The sequence below is a fragment of the Zeugodacus cucurbitae genome, chromosome 4, assembly GCF_028554725.1.
Source record: "Zeugodacus cucurbitae isolate PBARC_wt_2022May chromosome 4, idZeuCucr1.2, whole genome shotgun sequence".
NCBI classification, from domain to species: Eukaryota; Metazoa; Arthropoda; class Insecta; order Diptera; family Tephritidae; genus Zeugodacus; species Zeugodacus cucurbitae.
In genome coordinates, this window is record NC_071669.1 from 71,073,729 (window position 1) to 71,087,036 (window position 13,308).

The following is a 13,308-nucleotide window of genomic DNA, read 5'->3' on the forward strand; positions in this document are numbered from 1 at the left end:
CTAATAACAAATATTGGCTACGTAATGGTCGAAGCAAATATTTATTTAGCTCTAAAAATGAGGGTCGGTGCTTTATTGAAATGTTACGTATACGCCCTGGTGTACACTGTGTAATTGAATTTAATATATTGTATTATTGATAATTGTTCGAAATTGTTAAGTGAAAAATTTTGAGGAATGCAAGGAATGCAAGAAAAACTAACGAAGTTACAGCAGGTTGAATAACGGTACCTCCAGCTATCTGCGCTGAGAGTACAAAACTTTGAATCGATTTTCCCAAATATGTCATTTTTAAAGTCGGTGACTAGCCTACAGAAAAAACTACTGCATCGATAGGTTTGAAATTTTGAACAAATATTCTACATATATATAGCTCTCGAACGACGTCATTTTTCCAAAAATTTTAATTACTAACAATTTTCCAATAACAAATAGGTCGATTTTTTCGTCTAAAATCGTCATTTTGGCTTGAAAATGGTACCAAAAATTGAAAAATTGAAATATTAAAAAAAACTCGACGTCAATTGAATGATAAACTAATAAACTAATTAAAGCATTTTGATTTTTTGGTTTCGGATGATCCAGTGATGCTGTAGGCTGGTCACCGCACAAAAACTTTTTTTCGAGGTGCCTGCAGAGATCGACGATAAATCCGTTATTCCTCGCTATTTTTCGATAAAGCTTTTTTTTAGTATTCTTCAAATGTTGTACTTTCATATAATAATAAGTAAAATAAACCTACACCAATAATTTTTTCTAAAAAAATCATGAAAAAAGGTCTTTTTTCGACGAAACAAACTTAATGTTTAATGTTTTAAGTCACTGATTGTATATTACGTATACGCCATGAGGCCCTAATGCTATTTTCAAATTAATAAACATTGTAGTGAAAATATTGTTATGAATAGTTCAAAATGAAAGTCGCCTTAAATTCTATGTACATATACAAGCACTTGATCAAATTATGTAGTTCTCACAATTATTACTTACAAGCTCGTAAATGACTCTATTTTGATATAAATATTAATTTAGATGAAATGTTAATTGACTTTGATTTTGCTGCTACAATGCACCTGAGCTCGATCAAATCTTAATTAAATGCTCTACACCTCATCAAGCAATTAGTGAGTTTCTAATAAAATAATTAACAGGTTGTGTATTTTGAACTTCATGGCAGCATATCACGTTACAAGCATCAATTTCATATTCAATTTTTGAATTAATTATGCAAACTATGCCAAGCTGGCGGAAATTGCACGAAACTGTAATTATTAATGTAATTAAAAAATAATAGGACAGGCTACAGTGTTGATATCCTTAACAGGTAGGGAAGTGCAAAAGTATGAGATTCCGAAAAATAACTTTCTTCATAATTTTTAATGCTATCAAATTCTTTTTGTTTCTTTTTTTAAGAAAGTGAATGCAGCAAAAAAAGTGTGTATGTATGTTTGCTTACAAGTGCTAAAATTCTTCTACTTTTCTAATGCTTTGTACGCATAGATAAAGATGCTTTTATTTTATTTAAGAGATTTCTTCTAATATTGATGCAGATACTAATACTTAGAGCAAATATTTGCAGTAACTATTAAATTTCTAAATTGTAGGTTTTAATACTCAAAATAAATCCATTGCTTTATATTTTTAGAAACGTTATACAAATAACACACAAAAAGGTTTAAAATGTATGAAAATTTTTATTCGGAATTATTTGTGTTTATTTAGTAAGAATAATCGAAAGTCTCTTTTTGTTTAGCATACACACTGGCTTGCCACTGAAACATATCTTAATCTGTTTTTAAAGGTAAAAATTTTCCAATGCATGCCTGCAGTTGGCATACGCTTGAACAATCTCTTGTACACACACACACTTGCTCGAATACCTTTAAACCTATGAATTTCTGTGTAAATAAAAACATCTCTGCATGCATTTGTACTTCATACATACATAAATACACACATTAATCTAAATTTTTTTTCGATTACAAAACAATCGATTTACTATAACTGGATTTTAACCGCAAACGCGTACAAATAACAATAAAATAAATACTGCACAAAACGAGTAGAAAATTACAACATGTAGGCGATTGGAATTGCTAAGGCCCAGAGTTGTATGCTCTCAAAGAAAAAGGTTTCTGTATCTTTGCTGCCCTTTTACTCTGTTCCATAATAATTTTCTCTTCATTTCAATAAAATAATAGCTAGCAGATGCAAAATAAGGCTTCGGTATGCCTAAATTTCGTTTTCCCTTTAAGTGAAGCCAGTGATTGATTATGAAGCGCTTTGATGAAAATTAAACCACAGTGTCTTGTTTCTGTTTCTTTTAATATTTCAAAAATGCAAAACCCTTTGATATGCTTTTCTACAAAACAAGCTGAATATTTCATGCCATTAAGCATGAAGTAACCGTAAAATAACAAAAGCAAAACTGAAAGAGACACTCGCAACTCATCCTTTATGCACCAACTTCCTATTGTGTTGCTTGCTGTTTCCTTTCAACTCAACATTATCACCGCACACAGGTATTACACAGGTATTATCTGTTGCTGTTAATTAAAACGACGTCAACTCTATAAATAAATAACACAAGAGTTGCTTACACCGTGCTCTCAACATTTCCCTGAAGTATCAACCGTACACATTACGCTTTAAACATATCCTTTGAGATTTCCTGCTTATACTCGGTTTGTTCGCTTATATTGATTGGTTTTTGTTTTCCCTCGCACAATCACACATGCGTTATTATTGACGCAAGCAGGCTTTTGCCTTTTGTATTGCCTTGGCTTTGCGGTTTTTCCGGTATTCGCAGCTTACATTTCCGGCTTTGTCCGCCTGCACGCTCGAGGTTGAAATCTATATGGGTTAGCAAACACACACGTACAAGTACTTATAACTACTTGCACGCCGACTTCAATCGGTGGAGAGACGTCAGTGATCATACCAAGTTATTGCGGGAGTTTGTGTAAACATGTGCTTTCTGTTGCTGGTTTCCACCTTCATGCTTCCGCTTTCATGCTTTGGCATTTGGTTATTGTTTTAGCTACCGACTGATTTTCTGTGCGGACCACTGCCAAATGCTGTGTGTAATGGTGGTGGCATTGTCCTTTGTCGATAAGCTTTTGTTTTGAAAATGCAGTGACTTTATGACGCCATTTACTCCACAGTTCAGGTTCATTTCGAAGTTATTTACACTCGACCGAATCTGTTCTGCTTTTAGCGGCGCCGGGTTTCACTCACTGTGGTTAATGGCTTGTTAGATTTGCGTAGTTTGTTTCCACTGAATTTTGAGATTTGAGTTTAGTTTTAAATGAAACTGACGTTATGTTCCTCACCTGTTTTATGTTTCGTATTCCCTTATTCCATATACTATATATGATTTTTGACAGATTGAAAGTAGTCATTAAACTAATTGATGTAAAATCACTTCACAGTTTCTGTAACTGAACCATTTCAGTCCTCATTTATATAGTTTCGTTGCGTATTTTTTAATTTCCTGATGTTTAGTAGTATCTAAAATACATGCATGTCTGCAGAAAGATAGTGTTAGTAAACCAGTTAGACGTCCAGACTATGACTATGTTCCGATGAGTGTAATGTTTTACATTTCTGACGGAAGATTCAAAGGCGAAACAATTTTGGGCAAGTCAATTATAGTTTTAACTTTATCTTGGTGAATTTTTTGAGATCTGGATCTTTTGAGAAAGTAGATGTGGTATTATTATTTATATGGGCCCTCGTACATTCAATATTTACACATTTTTGTTATGCTCTAATATTGTCTTCCACAATTTCCGCTACATAAATACTGCCTTTACCGTGCACATACGCGTGTATTATGCTCTAGTAAACAACCACTTTCCACAAAGATTTTCAATTTTCAATTTTCCATTTTCATTATATTGATTGCCTCGATACTCAAGCCAATTGTTAGCGTTTTTTTAATTTTCCAATTTCAATATTCTGAAATATGAAAGCGCTCACCGCACCGCTACACCTAACCAAAGTGAGCATTACACGCACATACAAACGAGTACATTTAGTTGTACGAGTATACTCGTATATTCACGCTAAGTCAAAAGTCGGTGCATGCAAAACAATTACTCGGTTGCTTTCTGGTTGATTGCTTCGTTGCACTGATTGTTACATTTCGTGCAAATATTTATTCTAATGCGAGGCACTCGTATTTGTTTTACTTCTTTTATTTGCACGTTTGCAATATTTTATGGCAATATTATTTTGATAGTACTACAACACTTTAACCACAACCATATGTGCACGAGAGTGTATCAAATGTGTTGCTAACAATCAAGCTTAGAATTGCCAATCATTGTGCCAGTTAATCGCTCAAACACAACGAGAAATGGCTTATAGGGTTGTGTGGGCCTCTACGTATATCACAAACGATAATATTTAGTACGAGGACTTTATTAAAAACTTATTCAAGCTTACTATGCATATTCTCAACAGTTTTCTCAATAGTAAGTGAAATTAAGATTTTAATAGATATAAGTATAACGTTTATATATATTGGGGTTCCCATCGAAGCAGACTCTTCATACTAAAAATAAAAACTGTTATAAAAGAAGATTTGAAGCGAAAGTCAAAAGATCTAAGGTTTTCGAGAAAAGTACCAACTTTGATCATTTCTTCTAATTGGTGAAACGATGAAGAATGAAATTAGAAAATTTAGTGAAACAATTGCTTTGTGATTGCCTGTACATTAGATTGTATTGAGAATGAAGAAAAGTTTAATATATAGGAGTGATCCCATTCAAAACAATGCGCTTTATAGGTGTAGGCTACAGAATATTCTAATTTCTAATAAGTTGATCTACAGAACTACATTATTTCTTAAAATTCGCACATGATTAAAAAGTTTTCAGTGAAAGCATTGTTTCATAAAGTGTTTTCTGTAATCAGGATTCTACTGCTCTGCCTGGATAACCGATATTTGACAAAGAAATCATGAAATTTTCAACTCATGCTTCTCCACGAAATTTCAATAATTTTTTTGTAGAGTTAGCACAACTATTTTTGCTTAACACCTAATTTATTTAGCTCTCAGCTTTCGTACATGTTTGGCAATAATTTCCGCTTGTCCTCTTTTGCAGCAACGAATTTGGGTTATTGTGTCGGCTAAAGTATTGCAAGCGCAACAACAGAAGCAATTGCAACTGTCTACAAATCACCAAGAGATTTGCAGTAAATTGCAAAGCACTCCGACGGCAAACACTTAACTTCAGTCTGCAGTCGTCTGACACCCTTTTAGTCGCCATTCGTATTTTTGGCAAGGTCTGTATGCATGTCAAAGGGTTAGGCGGCGGATTTGTGCCACTTGAAACTTTATCAAAGCGACTTTATTTTCAATCGGCTTGCTGTTGCTTTGTTTTATTATTATTTATGGCACTTTATCTTTGTTGTTTATACACTCAAATATTTGGGCATACAATGGAATAAAGAAATATGCTCAAGCAACAAAATGTACGCCTAAGTAGACACATTTATAAATGGCATGTATATTATAAGTATAATATGATCAAATTTGGTACGATTACTTTAAACTTGGACTTTGAACGAAATAGATATACTTCTTTAGTATTCGTTTAAAATATGATAATTATTTTGGGCTTCACAGCCGATGGTATGTTAGAATTTTTTTTGCAAATGAACTGTGGCCTTGTGATTAAATATTTCACCGAAATAATTTGGCAAGCCGCTTTTAAAGACAATGCCTCAATTGGCTGAAAGCTTTCAGAGAAGCCGCTGAGATCGTTAAAATCTGGACTTATACGATTTGTCACTATATCTTACTGAGCACATCAGAGAGTACTATTAAGGAAGATATTCTAGAAAATGAAATTAAGATTTTATAATCTTCTTTTGAGGTTAAACTGGTAAATTTACCAGTGGGCATTATTATGTTTCGAAGCTTTCTTCGTAAATATTTTTTATTTATTTATTTCTGCAATAAAATCCTAAGCAGATTTATGCGAATATTGTTAACACTCACTGCGGTCTCTTCGTTCTGTATCAAATTTAATTTAATACATTTCGCACATTTTCATAATGTCTTCCGTCTGCCCCAATCATCACAGTTCTAGTGCACAATGCCTCGCTGCCTGTATATTTATGCGAAATTGTTTGCAGGCATTTCATTAAATTGTCTTCGTATTTGTTTATGAATAGCAATTGTATGCCAAAGTATGTAAGTATTTGATGCTGAAACACGTGCAACTGCCGTTAGCTCCTATTGCCATTGTTGTACGACATCACCGCCTAACCAACCACTTAGACTCTGACAAAGATACATCTATACAAATGAAGACTCGCCTTTGTTGGTTGTTTTACTTTGTTATTGTTGTTGATAATTAATTGGCTTTGATGTGCCGTAGGCGGCGACAAATTGCTCATCGATCGATATGTAAATTAATAAACATACTTATTTATATATATGTTATAAGCGGCAGCACAGACATGTATACATAAGTAGAACGCTGTAAAAGATTTTTGAATATTATACATTTGTTGCTAAAATGAGTGTGGCATGGCAGTCGTGCTACTGTTAATGAGTGGTGATAATAGAATTACAGTATCAAAGCACAAGCATACAAACATAAATCTGTTACATATATTTTTGAATTCCTTTACATAAGCTATTTGTTGTTTTGACAGCATGTCTATTAATGCCTCTTTGAGTGTTTTGATCGGCCTCCCAATACACCTCCACCACATAGTATGAATAGTCATAACACCGATTTTGATAATCATGGCGTCATATGAAAGCGTCCGTGTCACGGATAACTTGAGTAAAAATTAAGATATCTTGGCGAAACTTGGTACACATGTTCCTTGGAACCGTAGTAGGGTTGATATTAAAAATGAAAAAACGAAATTAGACCATTGCCATGCCCACAAAATGACAAAAATGAAAAAACGAAATTAGACCATTGCCATGCCCACAAAATGACAAAACCCAAAAACCTATGAAGTGTCTTAACTAGGCTATAAATAAAGCTTCTTCTTCTTCTTAACTGGCGTAGAAACCGCGTACGCGGTTATACTATAAATAAAGCTATACAAGTAAAATTTGGTATAAAGGATCGCACTTGGAAGAAGCATATCCACCTTCCATACAAAGGTTAGGTTGAAAAGTAAGGAAGGGCTAAGTTCGGATGTAACCGGACATTTTATACTCTCGTAATTTATTTATTTAATTTTATTAATATAACACACAAGTTGACTCACATACAATTTGTACAGAGTTCTGTTCCGATATCTTCACTAGTGTTTATTTTATATATTGTAAAGTAAATGATTCAGATGTACTTCAAAGTTCTTGTATATGGAACGTAGGCGTGGTTGTGAACCGATTTGGACTATTTTAATAACATAACATTGGGAAGCCAAGAAGATAATATAAACCGAATTTCATGGAAATTGGTCGAGTAGTTTCGGAGATATGGTTTTGAACTATAAGTAGGCGGAATTACGCCCATTTAAAATTTTGTATACCATTTTGACTGCAGCTCTTCTGTACCATCTTTATAATCAAATTTATCGTTTCTGGTGGTTTTCCTTACTGAGTTAAAGCATTTTTGTTAGTTTTAAACATAACATTTGTATAGGAGGTAAGCATGATTATTATCCGATGTCCTCCACTTTTGGACTGTATAAGGAAATGCCTGAAGAAAACGACTTTCGTTGACATAGCTTTAGTAGTTTACGAGATATGTACAAAGAACTTAGTAGGGGGTGGGGTCACGCCCACTTTCTGATAAAAATTACATCCAAATATACCCCTTCCTAGAACAATGCTTTGTACCAAATTTTACTTAATTTATGACTTAGTTATAGCTCTTTATAGGTTTTCGGTTATCGCCATTTTGTGGGCTTGGCAGTGGTCTGATTTCACCCATCTTCGAACTTAACCTTTTTATGGTGCCCAGAAACACGTGTAGCAAGTTTCATTAAGATATGTAAATACTTCCTCAAGTTACAGCTTGCACGGACGGACAGACAGACATCCGGATTTGAACTTTACTCGTCACCCTGATCCCTTTGGTATATACAACCTTATATCTAACTCGTCTAGTTTTTTACAAACAACCGTTATGTGAACAAAACTATTATACTCTCTTAAGCAAGTAAGAGTATAAAAATTACTAATTGTGATGTGTACGAAGTTTTATTACGATGTCTGGATTTCAATTCAAATTGTCGCTTGACCGTATGGCCGAATGGACAGACGGATGGACATTGCGACTAAAATTGTAAATATAAACTATCCTATCTTTTAAATTGGACCAATCTGCAGACGTGTGCAAAATTTCATTAAATTCGGTTCAGTAGTTTAGGGTCCAATTCCGGACAAACAACGTGACATGAAATTTTTATATATTATATATATATAATATAATATTTCCGGTTGTTTCATTTCCGGTTCCGGCTCATCATTAACATATCTGGTTCCAGTTGGCTCATTCCGTTTCCGGATGCCCCACTTTCAGTTCAAGTGACCAATATTCAGCCATTTCGTCCCGGCAACATCGTTTCCGGGTCCGGTAGCATCATATCCGGTTACCCCTTGAGGTCAATGACCCCACCCTGATCACGTGATGACATTTCAAGATCACGTGATATTGTTGTTTACATATTTGATCACGTGATGTCAATTGATATTTCTGTTTATAGGTCAATAACCCAAGCCAGATCACGTGATGTCACATCAAGGTCACGTGATATTATTGTTTACATTTTTGGATGAGGTCAATGACCCCACCCAGATCACATGATGTCAATTCAAGGTCACGTGATATGTTTGATCACGTGATGTCATTTCAAGATCACGTGATATGTTTGTTTATATTATGGAAGGACGTCAATGACTCCACTCAGAAAAATATATGTAAGTTGAAAACAATTTGAGAAAAAAAGTGAATTAAAGCTCTGAAACGGTGTTAATTTTATTATTTTTCTGCAATTTTTTTTTTTTAATTTTTGCGAATATATATTTAAACTATTTCAAAATAAATCACAACCAGCAAATACATTAAAACACACTCACTTATTTGTTTACAGAAAATATTTATAAAGTCACTTTCCGCTACACGTAGTAATTACACATATTCCAGCCAAACGCAAACGCAAACACGCATAAATGCATTCAAATTAACTTTTCTACATACGCTGGGGACGACTCAAGCAAAAGAAAATACCCACACTGTCTGCTGCCATTACAATTACACTATTTTTATACTCGCACACTCGTGAGCACATCCACACAAGCGACTCTGCGCAGCACCGCACGCCACAACATTAGAATTTACATTTTAAATTGCTTACCAAACTCAATTTGTATCTTAGTAGAGCAGCAAAAGCAGCCACTATCACCAACACTAGCAACAACAACAGCTGTAATAACAAAAAACACAAACAAACAAAAGCACTAACCATAAAACATTGTAACTGAAACACAGGCGAGATATTGAAAAGGGAATACAGCACATACCCCCCACAAACACACACACACATACATATATTTGGTGATGTTTGCTTGTTAGTGAGGGCATTACATAAATGCACCAGCATCTATTGAAAATGAATGGCAAGGTTAACCAAATAACCGCAACATTAGCGAGCTAAAAGGCTTGGAGTATGGTGGTGTGTGTGAGTATGCACATGTATGCTTGTGATTGGCTGCGGAGAGTGTGTTGCATGAAGGTTTGCGGAATGGAGTATAGTTGGAGATTGTGTGGTAATTTGTAGAATATACGAGCATGTGCATGGACGCTTTTAGCTAACCTCACTGTGATATTTGACTTGACGCTTCAATGGCACACGATCAGGGACAAGGACATGACGACAGATTTAAGTAAGAACAATGAACAAAGAAGTTAAGTGGGTTGAACCAATTAATACGAAGGATAAGTGTTGAGTTTTCGCACGAGTTATTATTATTGCTTAGATGCGGGTTTCTCAAGGAAATATTACAAAAAAGGAAATTCCCAGTTTTCCGCGAGTATATAAAGACAATTTTTTGGAAGTAGGGTTATGAAATTATTTTTAGATGTTCCTCATTGTAAATATTGTAGATTTCTCTATAAATAAAATTATTTTTAGAAAATAAGAATTCTTGAGCTTATCGATGCTTTAAGTGAAGTTTGAATTTCGATTGATAATACTGGAAGTCGTTTTGAAGGAACGATCTCAAAACTTAGATTACATTATTTAGGCCTCAGATATTTTTTTTATTTCAAGATATATCTTTAAAGGTTTCTAACTCCGTACACATTCTCAGAGGAGACCACTTAGGTTTGAGCAACTCTCGTGATATATTCAGTTTACTTTCTTTAATTGATGGCAACGCTAATACAAAATAAGTGAGTTCTTTGGAATAATTTTTCATAGAATTTTAAAGAAATTAGTTCTTTTTAGCCGTTTATTATGAAATTATCAATTGGCAACCATTTAAGGTTCCATTATAGAGATATATATTGCATTCTTTAGAGTAATATATTATATCTAAGTTTTGGAACAATCAGTGACCATATAGAGTAAGCTGTTAGAATCATATTTGTAGAAAATATACATTGTTTGGTCCAACATCAAAAGATCTATATAAAATATTCAATTCTAACATATAAAAAAACAGTAACATTTTAATTTAAAGCAATTATATTTAATAAACATTTTCCTCTGATTAAATATTTATCTCATAATCATTCCCAATACAATACAAATTGAATACAGACATATGTATGTATTACAACTATGATAAAAATGTAGCAGATCTCAAAAAAGCAAACAAAAAATTGTAAAACATCAAAAACGACACCATAAAAACCCATCAGCTCATGAACTACACCGACGCTTGCTTATTTCACGCAACGCCACACAGAAGTATGGGGAGCTAGAGTAGAAAATGGAGAAAAAAAAACAACAATTTGTTGTTATTGCCATCGTACAACAAGTTTGTCACTTGCCTTCTCTGATTCCCGCCTTAGACACCCAACGACTCAATTGCCCTCAGCCGCGAACCTTTTTAAGGCCTTTTAGCCTTTAATTTTACTTGGCATGCTACCACGAGAGCAGCTTTGAAACCCCATATCTGCCACAGTTGGCATACAGTTCCAACTGAACCTCATAAAATACGCAGTAATTGGTTTTTCTTTAGCATTTTTTCTGTCTTCTTTTTTGTTGGAGGGTCTGTGTGCGTGTCAGTTGCCGTTCGAATCCTTCCACTGTGTTTTTCAGTGCGCACTTCTGCACGTTCGTTTGGTTTCTTGTTGCTTTTTCTGCACTTTGTTTACTCAAAAATTTTCTCTTTTCACACTTTGTTAGCGCTTTTTTCGTCACCCAGCAGCTGGCAACTAGTACTTGTACGCACACACCCACACCGACACACACATGCGTGAGTTGATGAAAATCTGCCAGAGAAAATCACATTTCCGTATTCTTAATTTTCTCGTTTTCGTTTTCGTTTTGTTGTTGTTTTGCTTTCTTTTTATGATTTTGGGCTGGCAGTTTTATGCGCCTTGGCTCGAGTAACAAGTTTTCGATGCCGGTTTTCTTCAATTTTCCGCCGCTAAAAACATTCTTCTGTCAAGCAGAAAAAATCCTAAATCAACGGCTACATTTTAATACCGCAGTTGACCCAGGCGTTTGCAAGTGTGTTATGTTTCTCTTGTGTTGTTGTTGTTTTTTGCTTATATTAAGCGCGAGCGTATGACTCCATCACTGACGTTACAAGCGGCCCTTTTTATCGCGCTTTGACTTTGATGCAGCACAAGTGAAAGTGTAAGTGAAAATGAGGGTGAAGCGCGAACATTTAGAAAATAAGAATGAAGTAATAAATACGCGAAAAATGAGAAAATTGTCTTCTTCTTCGAGAAAAAAAAACGGTTAAGTGAATTTCAAAGTAAACCCCCACACACACAGTTGCTCAAAAAGAAATACGCACAGTTCACAATTACTTTTATTTGCTTGTGCGCTTCCACTGCAGATAAGCTTAAAATGTCAACAACAACAAAATAAATCTTTCGTTTTTATTATAATTTTTATTTTCACCACATAATTTAGGTCGCATTTAAAGGTGTTTTAAGGTTTCATGTGTTTCTGTCTCTATGTGCCTGTGTGCCTCTATGTTAATGCGAAACGAAGTGAAAATTGTATTGTAATGAAAAATGTGCGGGCGCTTGATTTTCTCTGTTGTCAACCAACAACCAACAATCGACATTTGAGGCCAACAACCCGAAAGCAACGCTACAAGTTGCGGTAACGATACAATCGTTTAGACATTAGCAAATGAAGACATAAAATTACCATCAAATTATCATTTCGCACAAAAGGAAGGAAAATAAATAAATTATAAATTCATTTCAATCTGTTTAAGTGGAAATTGTGGCGAATTTGAAAAGGATTTAAATTTGAGATTTACAAAAAAGGGAAACTCTCAGTTGGATATAAAAGTAACTATTATGATAAAGTTAATTCCCTCGAAAGACCAACTGTATGTATGTGATTGGCGTTGCAACCGTTTAGCCGGTTATAGCCGAATCGACGATAGTGCGCCACCTGTCTCTCTCCTTCGCAGTTCGGCGCCAGTTGGAGATCCCAAGTGTAACCAGGTCGCTCTCCACCTGGTCCCTCCAACGGAGTGGAGGCCTTCCCCTTCCTCGGCTTCCTCCGGCGGGTACTGCATCGAACACTTTCAGGGCTGGAGTGTTTTCGTCCATTCGGACAACATGACCTAGCCAGCGTAGCCGCTGTCTTTTTATTTGCTGAACTATGTCAATGTCGTCGTATAACTCGTACAGCTCATCGTTCCATCGTCTGCGGTATTCGCCGTTGCCAATGTTCTGAGGACCATAAATCTTGCGCAAAATTTTCCTCTCGAAAACTCCTAGTGTCGTCTCATCTGATGTTGACATCGTCCAAGCTTCTGCACCGTAAAGCAGGACGGGAATGATAAGCGACTGTAGAGCTTGATTTTGGTTCGTCGAGAGAGGACTTTACTGTTCAATTGCCTACTCAGTCCAAAGTAGCACCTGTTGGCAAGAGTTATTCTGCGCTGGATTTCGAGGCTGACATTGTTCGTGTTGTTGATGCTGGTTCCCAGGTATACGAAATTATCTACGACCTCGAAGTTATGACTGTCAACAGTGACGTGGGAGCCAAGACGCGAATGCGCCGACTGTTTGTTTGATGACAGGAGATATTTCGTCTTGTCCTCATTCACCTCCAGACCCATTCGCTTCGCCTCCTTATCCATGCGGGAAAAAGCAGAACAAACGGCGCGGTTGTTGCTTC

The 13,308-nt window shown here is 35.3% G+C and overlaps 1 protein-coding gene across 1 annotated transcript in view; it reads left to right on the forward strand.

The window, feature by feature from the left end:
- Positions 1-13,308, forward strand: part of LOC105214931 (uncharacterized) — a 91,603-nt gene that overhangs the window by 1,009 nt on the left and 77,286 nt on the right. The window lies entirely within an intron of this gene.